This window comes from Nicotiana tomentosiformis, chromosome 7 (genome assembly GCF_000390325.3).
Source record: "Nicotiana tomentosiformis chromosome 7, ASM39032v3, whole genome shotgun sequence".
Classification (NCBI taxonomy): Eukaryota; Viridiplantae; Streptophyta; class Magnoliopsida; order Solanales; family Solanaceae; genus Nicotiana; species Nicotiana tomentosiformis.
In genome coordinates, this window is record NC_090818.1 from 82,732,958 (window position 1) to 82,750,480 (window position 17,523).

The window sequence follows — 17,523 nt, forward strand, 5'->3', positions numbered from 1 at the left end:
AGGGAAAGACTTGAATTGTAAAATGCTCCCAAGTGCCAAGAACTACTTAATAAATGAGGTTGTTTGTGCCATGTAACGAAAGATGGGAAAGAAATGTGAATTGATTGAACAATTGAAAGAGGTTATGTATCAAGTGAGATGGCTTAGCTGATCGAGCCGAGATCGGACGCCATGCTGTACACTTGGTGGCATTTGTGTTGGAATTATTGATTTACATTGTGGATATAGGTATGTCTCACTTGAGATGGCTTAGCCGGTCGGGCCGAGACCGGACTCCGTATAAAAATACGGTGGCATTGTGAGTTGTGGCTTTGGCACTAAAGATTATTAACCCAAAAGGATGGAAGAATTGAATTGGAAACTATGTGATCCTTACTGGTGTTTCTTTGTATTCTGTGAAGTACTTATTGATTATTATGACTGCCTTCTCTTTGTTTCATTGTTCATTCTACTAAGATTGGTGTTTGCCTTACATACTAGTACTATTCGACAGTACTAACGTCCCTTTTTGCCGGGGACGCTACATCTTTGAATGGATGTAGGTGGTTCCATCGCAGATAGCGTTGATCGCAGATAGTGGTGCTCTCCTTCACACTCATCACAACAGTCTTGGTGAGCCCCATTTCCTCCTGGGGTCATGTAGTCCTTCTTTTGTAGAAGTTTTCACATTTTGAGGTATAGCCGGGGCCTTGTTGCCGGCATTGTCATTGTCACACCTCGAACCTTGGAGCGAGACCAGCACCCGGTGCCTCACCTAACTTGGCGTACCAAATTGCGGCTAAGGGACTCTGAACATATAATATCATACTTTGGCCATGGGGCCACCTTGCAAGACAATTTGCGAAGCAAAATATAAAACTGAATGGAAACTAGTGCTAACTAAACATCAATATAAAGCTAGGCCGACAAAGCCGTCATAGCTACTACAGCTGACAAACCATCAAATATACATACCAGGCCTACAAACCCAACATACTGCACTAACCAACAAGATATGTCTACAAGCCTCTACTGATAGATATATTGTGATCGGAACAGGGCCCCGACCTACCCATAACATATATACAGATATACATAAGATATACATAAAACTCTAGACCTGGCAACTCCGAAAGACGTGGAGCTTACCGATCAGGCTGAACTCGGGAAACACCTACTGAGGAGGTCTACCCGTCTGTCTGTCTAAACCTGCATGCATGAAATGCAGCGCCCCCAGAAAAGGGACGTTAGTACGAAATAATGTACCAAGTATGAAAGGCAATAAAATAACTGAAATCTGAAACTGAACTGATAATATGATAACAGAAATTAACTGGGAGTCAAAGATGGTCTGGAGATATACTTACCTGCTGATAGTGACTAAACTCCTTCAATATAGTAAGTAAAATAAATGTCCGGCCCTATAAGGTTCGGTACGTGTAACTGCTCGGCCGTAGTAGGCTCGCTCATAGGCGCTCGGCCATACTGGGCTCTGTACCTCGGCCATCCTGGGCTCGCTCATAGGCGCTCGGCCACAGTAGGCTTGGTATATATAACTTACCATCTGATTAGAGGTTGCCCAATAGGGGCCTGCCCACCGATTATAGCTCGATGGTGGTGAAAATAGTGTAATACTGTATATATATATAGACCCTCTGCTCTCTTGACTGAATAAAGACAAAACTAAACTGAATATGAAGTCTCGATAAGGAATAATATTGTAACTTATGAGACTAGTATAATGTGAATAAATTCATGAATACGAACTTCTCTTTATGTCTCATTATTAACACATGTAGCTACGAGATCATGCCAAAATGAAGGAAGGGCTTAGCCTTAACATACCTTATCACAATCTTTCCAATCACCAAGTTGAACTCACCTTTTTGCACCTTAATCTACAAGAATGATAATAATACTATCGTTAAGTTACGAAAGGTACAACTATCGCACAACGAACGACAGACTTATTTTGTATTAAAACGGGCAGCATCTCCCCTATAATCCTTACTTCTTCCAAATTCAAGATAACACCAACAATACAAGAACAGAACAATAACAACATATATACATCATTTTCCAGCCCTATATACACCATCAAATACTACAAAACAACCCAACACACCCCAATCTCTTCATACACAAAACGACTACTATAGTAGTGTCAAATGACCCGAAAATGTTATGACGAACGACCAGCCAACCACCTTACATTTATATGGTGTTTCTACACCCCCTTACTCCTCCAAAACTCCACAAAACAGTAGTGAAACATGCAGCCCAACAGCAACAAAAAACAGTCCACAAAACAGTCCGCTACAAGTGAATAACTCGAACTCACGGCTTCCGATCACCGTCCTGTGAGTTTTTACAAGTATAGAACGACTTACCATGAATTTACAGAAGAAAAAATGGATGAAAGAGATCAGTAAGCTCACCTTATTTTTTGGATAACTCAGCTCCTATCTTGGTTCTTCAAACTCTAGGTTTTACCTCCAATTAGAACTTGAAATGGAGAGAAAATCAATTAGGGTTTGTGGAAAATATTTGGGAGGATTCTTTGCAGAGCTTATGTCTGGTTATTATGCTCTATTTTAAGTCTAATATATGAAGAAAATAGGCCTTTTAAAGGCCTCTTTGGATGACCCGAAATGGCCCATTTTTGGGCTTTCATTTAAGCAAGTAGGTGACACACCTACTTGTCACCTAGCAGCTTGTGCAGTATCGCAAAAATGCCCATATCTCTCTACTACGATGTCGTATTGACAAACGGTTTAATGCATTGGAAAATATACTCATAGATCTTTAATTTGATGGGTGGAACACCCCATAACTCTAAGTATATTGGGAGAAAATTGCAGTTACATTTGACCCAAAGTTTCAGTAAAACTTATGAATGTAACTTGTGATGACTTTCATCGACTTTTGTTCCACAACTCGCTTGACTTCAAAACATAACACAAGGATGTCATACGACTAATATAAATCATAACATAATCTCCTTATCATGTTAATCACCCTAGTCTCACCCCAAAGATACATGTTATAATATTTCCAACTTGTCGACTTTCGACGAAACATTGTTTTATTTAATTGATTTAGCTTCTGAACTGTCCAACCCTCTTTGTACTTGTTGTTCATGATCTTCAATATTTGTAACCTCAGAGGTAACATGATTAACTTACTTTATATACTTTTAAATATTATCTCATTTTTGGTCCTACATTAGTTTGCTTGCGACACATTTTTACGTACGAAAATATAGGGTGTAACAGTCATGTTGGTCTTTTATATCATTAGAAGCTCCGTAGACGTTTATGTGGGTCGTGTATGGATATTGGAGTGGTCACTGGACTAAGTTGTATTTTGAAAACTGAACTATGGCATAATGTATATAATGAAAAATGGACTAGCAAACGTTTATGCATGTATATCTGATCTCTCCCCTATTTAGCAGATGGTAACGCGTCCTCTTTTCGGATCATGAATGTGTCGGGTAGGGAAGGTATAATAGGCTTGCTCGACCGAGTTCACTCGGTTGAGCGCCAATCGCGCTCCCCGAGGTTGGGGTGTGACAATGTAGTTCCCCTACAAGGAACACGCATATAAGTCCCACCTTATATTGCCGCATGCACATTAACCCCAAGCCTTATACTGCCGCATGCGCGTCAATATCGCATCACAATAACCACTTGCACCACAAGTGCCCATATATCACAACTTACCAACAATCAACAATATCAATATTTTCACAACAATAGCCAACGGCTCCACCATAATGTGTACAAGAATATCAACAATAACAATGAATGTAAAATTCTCAACAAGAAAGATATCTCAACAGTTATCAACTTCGCCTCAAGTGATACGGCTTTCACAACTTCAACACCAATAACTCAACAATGAGAAAGATAACGTGTACCTAAATACAAATAACTCACAATGGAAGAAATAACATGACTTCAAATGAGAATAATAGCAATGAAATAGATAACTTGCAACAATGACTTCAAAAAATGATAATTAACAATGAAAGAGATAACTCGTACAATGACTTCAAGTAATGATAATCAACAATGAAAGAGATAGCATGTATCAATAAAAATAAAGCATGAGAGCAATTTATCAAGTAGGATGTAGAGCAAGTGTTACAAGTCAATTAAGGCATGTAAGGATAGACTAACACAAATAAGAATAGATTGACTATGAGAATTTAGAACATGATACGGCATTTCAATTAAAGCATGGAAATAGTCTAAGTAGCATAAATCGGTCAAATACCACATACAACCTGTGTACCCACTCGTCACCTTGCGTACGCGGCTTTCAAATAGCACAAAGGAATCAATCAATACCAATCCTAAGAAGTAATTCCCCCACACAAAGTTAGGCAAGATACTTACCTCAACTAGACCAATTCAACTCTCGAAAATAGTTTTTCGCCTACTATTTGCCTCCACACGGCTCAAATCTAACCAAAATTGACTCAAATCTAACCACAATGCAAGGAAAATCGATTACAATAGATAAAGTTATGATTATTACACTTTTCCCAAGAAGTCAACAAAAGTCAACCCAGGGCTTGACCGGTCAAAACCCAGGTCCAATGGTAGATTCCGACTACCCATGACCCCACTAGTTCATATATTTAATTATTTTTAAAATCCGAGTCCAAATCGACTCTCAAAACTCAAATTCTTATTTTTCAAAAACATAACAAAGTTCCACAAATTTTCACTTTGATTCACATGATTTGATTTTAAAATCTAAGATATATTGATGGAATATGATTTGAAATAGATTAGAATCACTTATCCAAAGTTTGTAGATAAACACCCCCTCTCCAAATCTCCTCCTACCGAGTCAGGTTCTAAAATGAGAGATGAAATCCCGACTTCCAGCCCTTTTGATCAGCTACTGATGTCGCAATTGCGACATGGGTTCGCAATTGCAAACTGCAATTGCGAAATATTACTCGCAAATGCGGCCACTGTTAGTCCTATGCAGAGGCCGCAATTGCGAATCTGGAATCGCATCTGCGAAGCCTGTCTCCTTCGCAAATGCGACTAATTTGTCGCAAATGTGAACTAACCCTCTACCTGAACCTCTTGGGGCGTGATAGAAACACTGATACAAGGTGGAATATGAAGATTTGAGATCGATTTGAGCTAAATTTCTAGGCTTTTTGTTCAGAAAAATTCAAACTATTTTGACGGAGAAGAAGACTTAGGGCTCCATTGATTTCGTAAAAATTGAATCAAATTAGATAGTGTGAATTTTTTATACTGCTTTCTCGAAGTAGCAATTCAGATTTGAGTCAGTTTTACAAAGATTTGGTTGGGAGTCAATCAAGCAAAGTCAAGCGGTTGTGCGAAGAATTTGAAGAACTCCGCAGACTGATTCGACTCGACTCTAGTAGCTGAGAAATCGTCGTAACGAATCAGGTTTGATTCCTTGAGTATTCAACTGAATTTCATCTTGATTCTATTAGGATTGAATTATCTGAGCTTTGAACAAAAATTATTCGAGTCTGCTGATGCATTCTATGAGCATTGGGGATTTTGATTGAGTGTCGAGTAATGTAGTGAACTTCTTTGATTTTTCTACTAATGGAGAAGTGTGTATACGGGTAAAACCGAGTGCACTAACCAACCTAGTTTCCCGGTGAGGCAAACGGAGTAGGAACATGATCGTAAAGAATCAGAGTCAGAGCGAGGAGCCCCTCGTATCGGGGCTCGAGAAAAACACCTTCCCTCGGGGGCACCAGGACCACGTCCTCCGGGTTCGGTTCGAGCCTCAAGACTTCAGAGAGCATCACCAAACAACCGCAAACAACTAATAAAGGGCCGTGTTGTCTATGCCCAATCCGATATCACGGTATGAATCTCGACCCGTATCAGCAGAAAATCAGTGATTAGTGAAACAGAAGATTTTTGCCTTTACTAAAATTGTACTTAGGGTAAAACTCACCTACTATATAAAGGGGGAAGCTTATTATTTATGGAGGTGAAATCACAATACCATAAACTCTACAAAAAGCGGCCCTGCCGCCTGTAACACCCCGAAAAATTTCAAAGTACTTAAGTGTAAAGCCCGATAAAATTTGCAAAGAAAATAATGTTTCATGGTGCCAGACTAGGCTTACGTATTTGCGGATTGTAGAAATTATTCGCGACGAGCTTGCTCGCCGCGGCTCAGACTTTTTGGGTTGAACAATGCACCGGAAAGTAAAGAAATTTTTTTGGCGGAACAGTGCATTTCTGCGGTCTATTATGCGACCGCATAACCACTCCGCGGACCGCATAATGGCCACAGAGTGAGGCAGTTAATTGGGTCAGTTGGAAGCAACTATGCGCTCGACTATGCGACTGCGTAACTGTGATGCGGTGCATTATGCGACCACATAACAGTTATGCAGACCGCATATTGACCGCATACACAGAAAATTCTTTTGGCTATTTTGTAACCAATTATGCGATTGATATGCGGTCCGTATATCGGTTATGCGATCGCATACCTTGTTCCGGAGCTCCATTTTTGAATTTTTAAAACCCGACCCTATTTCGTTAAATACACTATTTGGGTCATTTTTGAGCTATTATCTGACATTTTAGAGTGAGAGAGGGTACCGTAGAGTGAGAAGGTGTTCTCCAATATTTGTCCTTCAATTCTTGCCCAAGTTTTAGAAGATTAAGAAGGGAAGCTCACTAGGTCTTCATCCTAGAGGTAAGATTCTACACCCTAAACCCTAATTTCAAAATTTTCTGAAAATGGGTAACTAGCAAGATAAGTTTTGGGCATGAGAGTTGCTTATTTTACATGCATGTGTTATCAAAGGGTGTAGGAAGATTGTTGAGCTAAAAATGATAATGATTGGGTTGTGGGTTGATGGAATTCTCCATAAAAGGACCTTGGAACCTTAATGCACACTTAGTGTTTGATAAAATGCTCAAATGAGCTCGAACTATGATCATCTTCCTAATTTTGATTCAATTTGTTATATTTCTATAATAGATTGAAGTTCCTAAGAATTCCGGAACATTTAGAGTGTAAGGAAGCTCAAGTGAGGTATGTTGGCTAAACTCTTCTCTTAGAATTGAATCCTACGATATTCATGTAAATTATGTAAGTCCCGAGAGATTCATTATGAGACTGGCCATTCCGAGTAAGATTGGGTTGAAAGATATATAACACTTGAATAAGAGAAGAAATAACATTTAACTCATTAGCAAGCCTCTTCTCATAAATTTCATGCCTCTTTCCACCAAGTTGAAATGCATAATCATCTATGTCATACTCAATTTCAAAAGGAAGCAAATTACTCTTGCACTTTAACTTAGATATTACAGTTAATGACTTGATATGCATCAAAATATCATCATCCACAAAAATTATAAAGTCACAAATATAAGAAATAAGAGTATAGTTTATTACCTCCAAAAATACCTTAGGTGTTCTAGGAAGGCCAAGAATGTGAATGAACCAATTATACATATCATACTTGGACTTATTTACTAATGGAACAACATCACCTTGTATTCTTTTATGCAATGATTCTAGCTTAGCAATGGCTTTAGGAAATTCCATGTTATAAACCTGTAAATAAGAATTAAAATAGTCAAAAGGTTCAATAACAAAGAATTTAATTAAGCTTTTATCTTCCACCATCCAACAAGAATTAATTTCGCCTAATTCATGTTGGAATCCAATTGGATCCTTTGCCACCATTTCTCGCGCCTCACCTCTCCTTTCAAAAGGTCTTTCAACACGTGACTGCATAAAATCACAAGAACTAAAACAAGAATGAGTTAATGGGTTAGGAAGTAAAGAAATTTTATTCTTGCTTATACTCTCTTTGGCTTTTATCACAAAACTAACTTTTCCCTCACCCTTAGCCTCTTTTCTCTCACTAAAGTTTTTTTCTTCTTCTTTACTCAAACCCTCTTGTTTTTCTCTCTCTACCTCAAAGACTTTTCTTATCTCATTGCCTTCTCTCTTTTCTTTTCCCTCAAACTCACTCTTTTTCTCAAATGACATCACATTCTTTTCACTCAATACAACCTCTCTTTTTTCCTCTCTTGGGATGTCAACATGCACTTTTTTACTCCTCTCATTCTTTTCTCTCTCATATTTTTCCATATTCTCTTTAACAGTCTTTTCTTCTTCATAAATTTGTGAGGGAGTCAAAGGTCGAAGAATAAGTTTCTTCCCGTTAACCTCAAAAGAGTATCTATTTTTTTCCATGTTATATGAAGCTCTTCTATAGGTATACCATGGCTTTCCCAATAAGATATGATAATTATTCATGGGAATCACATCACATCAGATCACATCCTCATACCTTCCAATAGAGAATAGTAATAACACTCTTTTATCTACCTTTACTCCTCTCAACATGTAGGGTTCAATATGCTCAACATAAGGTAAGTTTAATTTTTCAACTATATAAGTGCTAATTGAGTTATAGCCAAACTCTTTGTCAATTCTAAGGGCACAAATTGCAGACATCACTTTAGCTTTTGTTTGAAAAATAATTTTACCATTGTCTTCCTTCCATTCGGTATACTGTAAGTTCGACTTTTCAAGTTGTTGAGTCATAGCTTGCCTCCTTTCACTATAACTACCTGTTTGAAACATCTTGAACAAAGATTAGAAGAATTATGTATCTCTCAAATTTTGGCTTTTTCCTCTAATGTTCTCGCCTCTCTTGCCTTCTTTCACTCAAAGCAACTCTTGGTCGTTAAACTTTAGATTTATTAATAAACCTTACTAGTCACAACCCTTAGTGATAAGAATGGAGTTAGAAAAAGAAAAGGAAAGTGAAGGACCAAACCTTGGAAGAATAGGAATTGGTTATGTAGAAAAAATAAGGAAAGAATTTAGGAAACCCAAAACCCACAAGAATAAGGAAAGAAGTTACTTTAATCTTCAAGAACTAGGATCCCCTCTTCTTGTTTCTTTTCTTGACTTTAAAACCAAATAACACTTGAATTCTACAAATAATAATGAGCCATAATGCTTTTCTTTTGGCTGATTTTGATTTTTTTTTGGGAGCTTTTTTTTTTTTTTTTTGGTTTTGTTTAGCGCAAGAACCTCCCAAGATTATCAAGATTGAAATCTTGATTAGTCTATGCTCTGATACCACTTGATAACAACACGATAGGGGTCCAAGAATTACAAAAGAAAATCAAAAAATGTGCGGAAGCTAAAAGAAAATAAAGAAACAAAAAAACAACAGAAAATTAAAGATAGATTGAATTCAAGAAGTCTATTCTTGAAGTTGAATCCTAACAACAACAATTAGCTAACAAAGAACTAATCGCCTTTGGTAGAGAATTAAAAATAAGAGATAGATTGTGAAACCCGACCCTTTAGAATAACAAGAACAACAATAAGCGTAAACTTATCACCTTTCTTGAATACCTAGAAGTGATCTAAGATTTCGAAAGAGTTTAATCTTACCACCTTAAGTTGAGTCTTGAAGGTTGAAGAATAAATCCAAGAGTAGCCACACACAAGAGTGCAAGAAAAATCTCACACTTTTTATTGATAATAGTCTATAATAATCTATAATCTAAAAACAAAGAAGACACCCCTTTATATAGAGAGGGGGTCACGAAATTCCTACATAAAAATAAGGAAATAAAGTCCTAAACTACTTTGGACAACAAGTCCAAATACCTTAGGAAAAGGAAAAACACTAGGAAACAAAAACCAAGTCAATCTTGGAAAGTAACTCCAACAATCTTAGGAAAAGGAAAACATAACCTTAACTACCTAGGAAAGCAATAAATCTAGTACCAAAATATATAAAAATAAGTTAAAACCAATCTTGGATAGAATCTTGAAAGTCGCAAACCAATCATGGATAGGATCTTGGAAATCTTGAAGGCAACTTGCAAGCAACTTGGCACCAACTTGTACCCAACTTCTATCACGCCTATTGAACCTTTCTTGGGCAGCAAGTAAGTTCTTTTTATGTTATAAAAATGTGGCTTCATGTAGTACTTATTGGGCTGCAAGTTTGGACACATTTTTAGGTGCCAAATAGGTCCAATAGTGGCCTGATTTGGACCTTCTTCAGAGGATGTCTCTTGGGATCTAATCCACCTTTTCTTGGACATGAATTTGGACCATAAAATAATTATAATACCTAGACAATTCATATCCTTTATCCTTGAGCTCTCCATCCCAATTAACAACTTTTTTATTTGCACTTGAAGTCTAATGACCTTGTTTTGCAACTCTTTAGCTTGACATCTTGTTAAAAGCCCTCTTTGAGATTCCAAAGCTTCATTCTTGTCCTTGAATAGATTTGAGCTTCCTAGGATGCTATCATTCCCCTCTTCTTGAAGAAAATTCGTCCTCAAATTTCGACCTTGCAAGAAAAAGAAGTCACGCACTAGTAAATGGCATCCACTAATCTGAAAAAATGGTAGGAATAAAATAAGATAGTGACCATGTGTCCACTTAACCCAATTAAGCCTAATAGGTGTAAATACTCCTTTATAAAGCATATGGACATCATCATCCCAATAAAATTTATGCCTACTTAGAGTTGTCCAATAAAAACCTCTCTTAGATGCACTATGTAATGATATTTGCAATGCGATCTTGTCAATAAGGTAGTCCAAACATGTTGATGCCAAAGAAATTACAAAATATTGGTCATGCATCCATTTAACATAAGTATCTCAGCCACATGTATCAAATAAGACACTCTTATGATATAGCCAAGTAATCAATTATATATCCCATGGATTCTTCTACATGTAAGTTATTCAAAGAAGCACATAAATTCTCAGAAAGGTCAGAAGAACCCATAAATTTCAAAATACAAATTTCAATACATTCAAGCTCGTGATTATAACTTTTCCCAATAATATTCGCAACATCAATGGATTCTACATAATTGCTTAAACTGTCACAGAAAGAGTCATAGATAGGTTCATGAAAGAGTATTTGATCACTAATGTCACAATAATCATGCATATCCTCTTTAATAGTAGCAAACACTTTTACAGGCTCACAATCAACATGCCTAGAGGAATGATTTCCCATCAAACAACAAAACTCACATTCTAGCAATTTATCACATGAAAACTCATTAGGCACTTGAATAAGAGAAGAAATAATATTTAACTCATTAGCAAGCCTCTTCTCATAAATTTCATGCCTCTTTCCACCAAGTTGAAATGCATAATCATCTATGTCATGCTCAATTTCAAAAGGAAGCAAATTACTCTTGCACTTTAACTTAGATATTATAGTTAATGACTTGATATGCATCAAAATATCATCATCCACAAAAATTATAAAGTCACCAACATAAGAAATAAGAGTATAGTTTATTACCTCCAAAAATACCTTAGGTGTTCTAGGAAGGCCAAGAATGTGAATGAACCAATTATACATATCATACTTGGACTTATTTACTAATGGAACAACATCACCTTGTATTCTTTTATGCAATAATTCCAGCTTAGCAATGGCTTTAGGAAACTCCATATTATAAACCTGTAAATAAGAATTAAAATAGTCAAAAAGTTCAATAATAAAGAATTTAATTAAGCTTTTTTCTTCCACCATCCAACAAGAATTAATTTCGCCTAATTCATGTTGGAATCCAATTGGATCCTTTGCCACCATTTCTCGCGCCTCACCTCTCCTTTTAAAAGGTCTTTCAACACGCGACTGCACAAAATCACAAGAACTAAAACAAGAATGAGTTAATGGGTAAGGAAGTAAAGAAATTTTATTCTTGCCTACACTCTCTTTGGCTTTTATCATAAAACTAACTTTTCCCTCACCCTTAGCCTCTTTTCTCTCACTAAAGTTTTTTTCTTCTTCTTTACTCAAACCCTCTTGTTTTTCTCTCTCTACCTCAAATACTTTTCTTATCTCATTGCCTTCTCTCTTTTCTTTTCCCTCAAGCTCACTCTTTTTCTCAATTGACATCCCATTCTTTTCACTCAATACAACCTCTCTTTTTTCCTCTCTTGGGATGTCAAAATGCACTCCCTTGCTCCTCTCATTCTTTTCTCTCTCATATTTTTTCATATTTTGTTTAACAGTCTTTTCATCTTCATAAATTTGTGAGGGAGTCAAAGGTCCAAGAATAAGTTTTTCCCGTTAACCTCAAAAGAGTATCTATTTTTTTCATGTTATATGAAGCTCTTCTATAGGTATACCATGGCTTTCCCAACAAGATATGATAATTATTCATGGGAATCACATCACATCAGATCACATCCTCATACCTTCCAATAGAGAATAGTAATAACACTATTTTATCTACCTTTACTCCTCTCAACATGTAGGGTTCAATATGCTCAACACAAGGCAAGTTTAATTTTTCAACCATATAAGTGCTAATTGAGTTATAGCCAAACTCTTTGTCAATTCTAAGGGCACAAATTGCAGACATCACTTTAGCTCTTGTTTGAAAAATAATTTTACCATTGTCTTCCTTCCATTCGGTATACTGTAACTTCGAATTTTCAAGTTGTTGAGTCATAGCTCGCCTCCTTTCACTATAACTACCTGTTTGAAACATCTTGAACAAAGATTAGAAGAATTATGTATCTCTCAAATTTTGGCTTTTTCCTCTAATGTTCTCGCCTCTCTTGCCTTTTTCCACTCAAAGCAACTCTTGATCGTTAAACTTTAGATTTATTAATAAACCTTACTAGTCACAACCCTTAGTGATAAGAATGTGGAGTTAGAAATAGAAAAGGAAAGTGAAGGACCAAACCTTGGAAGAATAGGAATTAGTTATGCAGAAAAAATAAGGAAAGAATTTAGGAAATCCAAAACCCACAAGAATAAGGAAAGAAGTTACCTTAATCTTCAAGAACTAGGATCCCCTCTTCTTGTTTCCTTTGTTGACTTGAAAACCAAATAACACTTGAATTCTACAAATAATAATGAGCCATAATGATTTTCGTTTTTTTTTTTGGGGTTTTTTTTTTTTTTTTTTTGGTTTTGTTTTGCTCAAGCACCTCCCAAGATTATCAAGATTGAAATCTTGATTAGCCTATGCTCTGATACCACTTTATAACAACACGATAGGGGTCAAAGAATTACAAAAGAAAATCAAGAAACGTGCGGAAGCTAAAAGAAAATAAAGAAACAAAAGAAATAACGGAAAATTAAAGATAGATTGAATTCAAGAAAAAGTTTCTTGAATTCAAGAAGTCTATTCTTGTAGTTGAATCCTAACAAGAACAATTAGCTAACAAAAAACTAATCGCCTTTGGTAGAGAATTAAAAACAAGAGATAGATTTTGAAACCCGACCCTTTAGAATAACAAGAACAACAATAAGCCTAAACTTATCACCTTTCTTGAATAACTAGAAGTGATCTTAGATTTCGAAAGAGTTTAATCTTACCACCTTAAGTTGAGTCTTGAAGGTTGAAGAATAAATCCAAGAGTAGCCACACACAAGAGTGCAAGAAAAATCTCACAATTTTTATTGATAATAGTCTATAATAATCTAAAATCTAAAAACAAAGAAGACACCACTTTATATAGAGAGGGGGTCACGAAATTCCTATATAAAAATAAGGAAATAAAGTCATAAACTACTTTGGACAACAAGTCCAAATACCTTAGAAAAAGAAACAACACTAGGAAATAAAAACCAAGTCAATCTTGGAAAGTAACTCCAACAATCTTAGGAAAAGGAAAACATAACCTTAAATACCTCGGAAAGCAATAAATCTAGTACCAAAATATATGAAAATAAGTTAAAACCAATCTTGGATAGAATCTTGAAAGTCGCAAACCAATCATGGATAGGATCTTGGAAATCTTGAAGGCAACTTGCAAGCAACTTGGCACCAACTTGTACCCAACTTCTATCACGCCTATTGAACCTTTCTTGGGCATAAAGTAAGTCCTTTTTATGTTATAAAAATGTTGCTTCATGTAGGACTTATTGGGCTGCAAGTTTGGACACATTTTTAGGTGCCAAATAGGTCCAATAGTGGCCTGATTTGGACCTTCTTCAGAGGATGTCTCTTGGGATCTAATCCACCTTTTCTTGGACATGAATTTGGACCATAAAATAATTATAATACCTAGACAACTCATATCCTTTATCCTTGAGCTCTCCATCCCAATTAACAACTTCTTTATTTGCACTTGAAGTCTAATGACCTTGTTTTGCAACTCTTTAGCTTGACATCTTGTTAAAAGCCCTCTTTGAGATTCCAAAGCTTCATTCTTGTCCTTGAATAGATTTGAGCTTCCTAGGATGCTATCACTTGGTATCAGAGCCTAAGGTTTTAAAGTGTCCTAGGATGTCTCGGAGCCGTGTCTAGTAGAGTCTTTCTTATCGGTGTGTTGTCGACCGCATCTATAATGAAGAGGCTACTTGGATATTTAGGAATTTCACACTTCTTTGATACTCCAGATCATGTGATAGAGCTCAAGATAGGAAGCTAATTTCCTCGTTATGTCTCATGATTTTTTTTCCAGATAAGTAATCCACGAGTTCAAAACAACGAGGAGGGAATGACCACTCCATTAAATCTGGGGGAGATTACACAAGAGTTCATTGGGACAATGCGTCGAGCCGTGGAGGGGTTGGAAGAACTTGTTGCTAAGGGAAGTGTCCTTATTCCTACCACTGTCACCGTACCACCGGATCGTGTGGTGAGAGAATCTAAGAAACGAAAGAGGGTTGTTGGTGCTAATGAACCAGATTGTGTGATTTGCAAGAAGCGACACTTGGGAACATGTTGGATGACCCTTGAAATATGTTATGGCTGTGGAAAGAGTGGGCACAATAAGAACAAATGCCCTAGGTTGGGTACACCCATCCAGTTATGTCCGTAATACGGGAAGGAATATTTGGCGTCGTGTTGTGAGTATGCTCAGCAGCGCGTTAGAGGTGGTATCTTTGGGCAATTCCAAAAGCCCACACAGCAATCCGGTGCTGGAATTATTAATCCCGCATTGGAAGTTTGGAGGAAGGATAAGGGGTATGCTTATGTTGTATGCAAAAAGGGTAAATATCGTGTCAGTGAGACGAGTCAGTTCAGCGGACCTCATCCCCGTTGTGTGAAGTGTGGGAGATACCATCCGGGAGTGTGTCACTGTGGTACAAAGGTATGCTACACGTGTGGTATAGCGGGCCACCTTCAAAGAGATTGTTATTTGTCTCGCCTGAGCATAGGCAAGGGTATGGCACAGCCAGCCAGCTCTGTAGCTACTACATCTACAACGCCTTCCCCAGCTAGAGACACGATAATGCCTGCAGGATGTGGAACACCTAGGGGTGGTATTTAGAGCTCGGGAGGGCCCAATATGTTTTATGCTATGAGAAGACGTCAAAAGTTTGAGGCTTCTCCAGATGTGGTTACAGGTATATTGACTATCTGATCTCATGATGTGTATGCTCTTATTGATCCCGGTTCCACTTTGTCATATGTCACTTCTTATGTTACTATGGAAGTTGGGATAGAACCGAAACAACTCTATGAGTCATTCTTTGTATCTACTCTTAGAACGAGACACAGTATTCGTGAAGCCACTTTATCACAATTCCTTATATTTACAACCTCTTAAGAAATTGAGTTCTATAATGGGTTCCTTGAATTGCGTTATAACCCTAGATTAATACTTCCTATTGCTTCCCTAAATTCTCAACAAGGGACAATACCTGATGAATTTCGTACAGAACCTTTTGATTCAAACAGATAGCATCTACTCATTTGTGCCTATATATGCATCACCATGATATTTACCTATGTGGTATCATATCCAATGGAAAGTAGCCTAGTGTTGAGATCCTTCTTGAGTCACTGTTTTCCTCTCCGGTATATGTGACTTCTATGGTTGGAACAATTATTCTACTCCTTTATGAATAGTATCATGAATCCTTTTCATTGTTTAGCAACATGAGAACATATCTTAGACCTATCATGTGCGAACATGTCAATTGAAAGGGGCCACTTATCCGCATGAAGTTTCTGAGCAACTTGAGATTTATCAAATTCGTCACAGCGAGGTCTTGTTGTTTACCCATCTCAGTATGACTTTCATGTCCACCTAGATCATGCCTCAGTGAGTAACTCACCTTGTTCCCAGTATTGTGGTTGCCCGTGAATTGGCCTGATATGGCACCTTGAGAGTTGTTATGTAAAAAAACATGTCTAGCTCACGGCAAAGTGTTCGTTCTCTCTAACTAATTCATGATTTCATCCCAACATTAAGATGTCCTAGCTACATGATTCCACTTATGTGAGATTGAAAGTTAAGAAGCCTTATGATGAGCATATTGAATTCAAAGACAAATTCGTCGCATCTCTAGTCCTCTCACATAGGATCAAATATTGGCAAAGGTTAAGCTGTGGGAATGATAATAATCTCACAAGTGTTCAACTTCTTTTCATCCTCGTAAACTTGTGGCATAGATTCCTTGTGCTAGTTACTGTTAAGAGTGTAATGCAACTTTGTGTATCTTGAAACCCATATCATATTCAGGGTGCTAGAATATTCTCATTTTGAGTTAAATTGATTTTCCCTACATACCAAGAGGCGACTGGATTCACATAAGTGTTAGCTCTCTTTGAGGCTTACTATTGCCAAATAAGGCACGAATGGAATGAAACAATTTTTGATGTCCTTTTTATGACTCTTTTCTTTTAAATCTCAGAATCATGAACATTTTTCCTACGTTATCAATGCGTACTAGGCAACTCTATGACTCGTTTGTTGAACCGATGATGTCACCACAACGAATCACCATGCCAGCGCTATTGGTAGTAACCTTCATGTCTCTTAGGATATAACCTCCTGAAATGCCGTGCTCAGCACGTTGATGGATTCTTGAATAATTCCTGCGAAATCTCGAACCCGTTCCTGTTTGTAGCAAATCTATCGAGTATTGTAGGTTCAAGCATGTCAAACAAGAAGCATCATCCCGTGATCAAATTTATGGGATAGGAAATTTATGGTCATAGTCAAGCTAGCACATCTTAGAGAAATTGTTGGAGGTTGCCAAAGGTTTAGTTAGGGTGCTCGGCGTGGAGATTTAGAGTTGAAGAAAATGAATAGGTTATTCTCAATATTTTCTGCATGAGGATGCTATGTGAATAATAAAGGTAAAGTATGTGAAGTCACATTAGGCCTTATGAAATTTTGAAAGGAAATAGGCGAAACTAAGAGTATGATGTTTCTCTATTATTGTTCTCCGTGTACCCGGTATTTAATGTGTCTATGTCTAATAAGGTAAAGATAAGGGATAATGGGATTGTGAGGAGCAAATATTTGCTATCCTTGTTAGAAAATACCGGGAGTTGAGATTGTCTCCGTTAATGTGTTATGGCAAAGTCTGTAAGTCGAGGAGACCACATGGAGGGGCAAAAGTGTTAAGGAAATAAAATGTTCCCACTTGAGTATATAGTTAAATGATTGTGATTTGAAAGGTACTTCTGTGTGTTATGATTTAAATATCTGCAGCTCATGTCCAGATACCACTCTTTATAGTATAATGCCTGTAATGATATGATTAGTGACGTTATTATACATGGTG